Source organism: Magnolia sinica, chromosome 1, assembly GCF_029962835.1.
Source record: "Magnolia sinica isolate HGM2019 chromosome 1, MsV1, whole genome shotgun sequence".
Taxonomy (NCBI): domain Eukaryota; kingdom Viridiplantae; phylum Streptophyta; class Magnoliopsida; order Magnoliales; family Magnoliaceae; genus Magnolia; species Magnolia sinica.
Window position 1 is genome coordinate 6,745,690 of NC_080573.1, and position 6,314 is coordinate 6,752,003.

Sequence of the window (6,314 nt, forward strand, 5' to 3'; positions counted from 1 at the left end):
TCGAACCAAATCTCATCGCACTACCTTGTTAGGATCAACTAGCTGTGATGGAATTAAGCTTAGTCAAAACAAGCCCAATTTAGCGAGATGACTCGATGAGCCGCCAAGTTTATTAAAGAATAACAGAATCCTAATTTCCATGAACTTACACTTGCATGAAACATAGTATTTAGGAAAGGCTGCTGACCTGAGTAGGCTTGACCCGGCTTGCCGTGGACCTATGAGTTGACTCACTGAGTTAACTCATTAGAACAGAAACCCATTCTTCTTCTTCTCTTTTTCTTCTTTTCCTTACTTCTTTCATGTTTCCATTCAACTCACGCCCCTCGCCATGTGTACTCGGCCAAGGCTCAGCCCAACTCGTACATCTTGACTCGACGAGTTTTAGTCGAGTCAACTCGTTAGTACACATCTACTCTCGCTCCTCTTCTTTACTCTCCTCCTTTCTTTCCTATTCTTCTTCCTTCTCCTTAATTTCCTTTGTTCTTATATTCCCCCTTCTTTTGGAAGTGTCGACTTGGCCCATTCTAGTTAGACTTGACGAAGGATGGTCGAGTCAGCGGCCCATGACTGGGTAGCAAGTCATGCTCCCGAACTCGTTGGAAACCCAACTCGACTCGCCTTCTCTCTCTCTCTCTCTCTCCATTTCGTTTCTTCCTTGCTCTCTTTCTATTTCTTTGCTGGAAACAACCAGTAACGTATGCCTAAGCTGATCTGACTCAGTTCCAGTCGGGCTGAGTCGACTCAGTGCGGCACGATCAGTGCCATGGGGACGCACACACCCACGTTCTTCTCTCTTTTCCTTTCTTCCTTTCTTTTCTGCCTACTGGAAATCATCAATAGGTCGGGACTCACCTTGACACGCCATGAGACTCGGTCAAAATTTCACCAGCGACACAGACGAGCAGCCTGGTGCGGACAGACTCGGGCTCTCTCTCTCTCTCTCTCTCTCTCTCTCTCCCGGATTTTTAGGGCCGGCTTCCGAAAATAGAAAAGGAGCCTTTACAGCCTCCCCAAATTCTGCTAGAGCCTTCCCACGTAACTAATCCGGGATTAGTTATTGGGTTAAGATGCAGGTTTGAGTTGATCTAATAAAACTGTGTTTGTATGGATGAAATCTAATCATCTAGATGAATGTCTGGAGTCCTGGGCTACATGATGAACGTCTTAGATCAGTAAATGGACCCCATCACCAGATGATGGGTTTTTTGGTGGATCGAAAATGAAGGGCTATCCTTTAGGTTTCTTTGTAATGAACGGCTTAGATGGGACCCACCAAGCTTGTGGGACACACATCTTGGTTATACTATCACGAAAATCTGGTGGGTTCTTAGTTTCTAGGTTGCGGCGGTTCTTCCATTGCGATGGAAGCCCTATTTCGTGCAGAGAGGAATGGATGGCTAGGATTTACTTGCACTGAGGGTTAGGATTGATGGAGAATCGCGCATGCGGTTAGCCAAGCTGGCAGTTTGAAATAGTTTTTCGTCTTTGGAATTACAGCCACACAAAGCCGCTTCACACCATAGGTCGTGTGCATGCACATTTGTGCCAGCATATAAGGTTTGGGTCATGTTTGTCCCGCCTATCAGCCGCACGGTTCAGATATTGTTTCAGGATGGTGTAGCTGGGCCTCATCTTGATCAAACAAGGGCTGTCCGTTTACATCCCACTCACGCTCCAGCAACTTGCGCCGCACACTGCACACTCACTCCAGCTTGCAAAAATTACTGGGTTTGGTCGAAAGACTCCCAGCTCCGTGATGAACGGCTTGGATTATTGGAATGATCCATGATGGTGGGCCATAACTGTTGCAAACGGACATCGTCCGTTTGAACTATCGATGGGCCGGAACGGCGGGAAAAACGGGAAAAGAGAGAAAAATTCTCTTTTTTTTGCGGGGAGTGATCGGGTCAGCCATTGTTGACCGGGCTCCCTGGTTGGGTGCACAGCGAGTGCACACACTCCATGAGCACGTGCATCAATGGTGGGGCCCATAAAGATGGTCTTGACAAATCCACCCCGTTCATTTGCCTTTTCAGCTTGGTTTAGGGCCCATCCCAGAGGAGGAGGCAGATCCAAGTCTTAGGTGGGTCAACATTCTCTAATTTGAGCGTCTACTGATGTTTCTATACAACCCAACAGTCAGATATATTCCAAATCAGAACCACACTGAAATACAAAGTTTCTGGGCTTGTTTGAAGAGAGCCAGCCATGGATTTAATAATTAAATTATTTAGTTGAGATGTTCATTGTTGGATTCCTATGTTTAGTGACGTTAGTTTAACAATAGGTGGACTCAATGATCTAGGCTACGAATTTTATGTCGAAAGTTTAATTACCTATATTCGAGGATCCTTATCATATGGAAAATGGGTTTTGCAATTGGTTTGGAATAAGATGTTTTACTTATATATATAAATGATGATAAAATGTGAATTATAACCAGCATGTTGGATAATATTGGGTTCAATAATTATTGGTGGAAGGTTTGATTTGTTTATAAAAGGGATTGAAGTCCTAATGGTAAATTTCCTCTGCTGATGTGATGGTTGTAGCCTAAGGATTGATGGTTGAAGTGTGCACATTATGATTTTCAGTATAGCGTAGTATAGGTGTGAACCTTCACTCAACTATGCTTATTTAGATTATAATGGGAACACTCGAGTACTAAAAAGTATAGGGTGTTACATGGGGAGACTGGTCCGTGAGAATCTGAGGAACACTCCCCCAAAAAAAAAAAATAAATAAAAAAAATAAAATAAAATAAAATAAAATCTTTCTGTATTGTGAGGTGGATCAGGCCTAGAGAGGGTTGGGCAAAGCTTAATGTGGATGGATATGTGTTATCAAATCCAGGGCCATCAGGGGGAGGAGGCATCTGCAAGGACTATAATGACAATTTGATCTTCGCTTTTGTAAATTGATATGGGCAAGGTTCAAACAACAGGGCGAAGTTGTAGGCATTGTGCAATGGGATGACCTTTTGTGTGAACCTGGAGATTAACAGAGTGTTGATTGAATTCGCCTCGAAATGGGTGGTTGATTGTCTCAATGGGAGATCTAGCAGTGCCTGGAAATGTAGATACTGGATGACTCAAATAAGAAGGTATGAAAATAGGGGATCCTTTATGATTTCCCAAATTTCGAGAGAAGCGAATGGGTCGACAGACAGGCTGGCCAAAGAAGGGAGTGAGAGGCAAATTAACTAGTTTTTCTGGGAGGTCTCTAACCTCCCCAGACTTCTCAAAGGGCCGATATCTGTTAGATAAGGCAGGATTGGATTTTTTCAGAGAGCATCATAGAGATTCTTTTGTATAGGATATGATAGGGGGGCCAGTCCTTTTGTCTATGGTCCTCACCCTAATAGCCTGGGCGTGTATTGTCTTGCTTCATCAATGAACGCCTTTTTGAAAAAAAAAAGCATACTCTAGTTGTACAATTGCTCTTCCATTGTTTTCTTTTAATTTGATATTCGGATCAAATGAGGTTTTTGCCTCTTTGATTTTCAAGTGGTTAAGTTCGTTCGATATCTTCTCAATATAATGAGATTGACATAATGCATAACCTCTACTATGCTTTTTAATTTTGATACCTAATTATATAGTATCCACTTGTCCAAGATCATTCATTTTGAAAATGGAGGAGAGAAACCTCTTTATTTCAGTTTTTTTTTTCAAAGATCTGTATCCATTTCATTGATAGAGACGATCTGTACATTCGGGCAACCCAAGGTAAAAAAATAGGTGCCTATCCTGAGAAACTAACTGCACACAGAAAGCAAACCTTTACAAGGACTTAATTGAACCGAGACTAACCTTATCGAGAAAAATAGAACCTTTGACCTGATGGGGAAGATCAGCATGCGTATCGAAATAAGAAAAGGATTGGGAACCACTCCCATGTCGGGCTATGAGATCAGCCAGAGAGTTTCCTTCCCTCAGGACATCTCTCTTTATTTCAATTACACATTCCACTTTGTTGCTAATAATTAACATGTCATTTACATATAAACATATGATTAAAATATAATCATTACAAACTTTTGAGTATATGCATTTGTCATCAATGTTATGTATAAAACCATAATACAATACTTTAGAATCAAACTTATTATGCCACTGTTTTGGTACTTGTTTTAATCCATACAAAGACTTAACAAGTCTACATACTTACTTTTATTACATTGCCTGGTAAAACAAATCCTTACGATTGTTCCATATATACCTCCTCATCGAGGTTACCATTCAGGAATGCTGTCTTCACGTCTATTTAATGGATATGAAGATGATGTATGATTGTTAGAGTGAATAAAATCTTAATTGATGTTATTCTAGCCACTAGTGAATATGTGTCAAAATAATCTATTCATTCATTCTATCAGAAACCCTTATTAACTAATCTTGCCTTAAAGATTTGTATTATACCATCAATGTGATATTTTTTTAAAAAATATCCACTTACACCCTATAAGTTTAGAATCTGGAAGTAGATCTACAAGTTCTTATGTTTGGTTTGATATAATCGAATCCATTTCATCATTAATGACCGCTTTCCAAAAAGCGGAGTCTCTTGAAGACATAGCTTCACTAAATGTTTTAGGTTAATCTTTTACAGTTAAAATCATATGTATTTTCCTAATGACTTTCTTTCTATTACCCTTCACAAGATGAAAAAAGAGACATTGAGAGTCTATTTGATCATGATCAAGACTCTTCTATACTCTTATTCTTTGAATCCTACGAGGTTCACTAGCAGTTTCAATTTCTTGTTGAGTTTCTTCTATAGTTTTATTAGGAGATTGAATCTCTGTATTCTTTTTCTCCATGAATAAAGAGTCCTCAAAGAACTCTATATATTTAGATTCTATGATTACATCGGAATCTAAGTTCAAAATTCTACATGCCTTACTATTTTGTGCATATCTTACAAAGATGCACTTGATAGCTCTTGGTCCTAACTTAGTTCTTTTGGATTCAGGAGTTCTACAATACGCGAGACATCCCCACACTCTAAAATACTCTATGCTAGGTTTCATTCCTTTCCATATTTCGTATGAAGAGTTCTTGATTTTCTTAAATGAGATTCTATTCAGAACATGACACGCAGTTAATAATGCTTCTCCCTATTGGCTTAATGATAACTTTACTTGTATTAGCATTGAGTTGACCATTTCAACTAAAGTCTCTTTTTTTTTCTAAGCTACACAATTTCGTTGTGGTATATAGGATACTATGAACTGGTGTATTATGCCATGTTATTCACAATATGTAGAAAATTCATTAGAAAAATATTCTCTTCCTCTGTCACTACGAAGGATTTTAATATTTTTACTTGATTGATTTTCTACTTCGAATTTATAGACCTTGAATGCATTAAATGCCTCATCTTTAGATTTTAGCAAATATACATACATATATATTAGATTTTAGCAAATATATATACATATATCTTGAACAATCATCTATGAACATTATAAAGTACCTCTTACCTCCTCGGGTAAGAACGCCATTTAACTTACATATGTTAGTATGCAGTAGGTCTAACATCTGATATTCTATATCAACACTAGGGAATGGTTTCTTAGTTATTTTAGATCGTATGCATACTTCGCATTTATCGTTCTCACTATCATTGTATGATATTGGTACTATAACCAATATGGGCCAACCTACCATGCCACAATGTTATATATTCAATCATATAAGCAAAAAGATTCTTTTCATTTAGAGAAAATCTAATAATCCCATTACAAGCATAATCCTTTCCCACAAAGTTCCCATTCTTAGACATGATCATCTTGCCACATTCAAACACAACCCTTATCTTGCGTTTGCTCAAAAGATCCCTTGAGACTAAATTCCTCTTTATGCTTGGGACATGCAGTACGTTGGTCAGGATTACTTACTTTCAAGATATAAAGAGTAATTCCACGGTTCTTTTGCCAACGATCGTAGATCGACCTCATTTTCCATTTGCACCTCTTGACCTTTGGTCACATCTTCATAGGTTTTGAAGGTAGATCTGTTATTGCATACATGAACTGTGGCACTTGTATTATACCAATAATCTAGAACTTTCTTTTAAATTATGTTCACTTCCACGACCATTGCTACAATATCATTGTTTATTGCATTAACCACTTTCTTAGGCCTTTTGCGATCCCTACAGACTCAGGCGAAATGTCCGGACTTGCCGAAGACATAGCAAGGACCCTTGGGTTTACCTTTTTTTTTCTTTTGAGTTTTCTCGAATTTCCCTTGATCTTTATTGGATCTTAGGGAATCATTTTTCTCGAAGTTATTATTTTAACATGG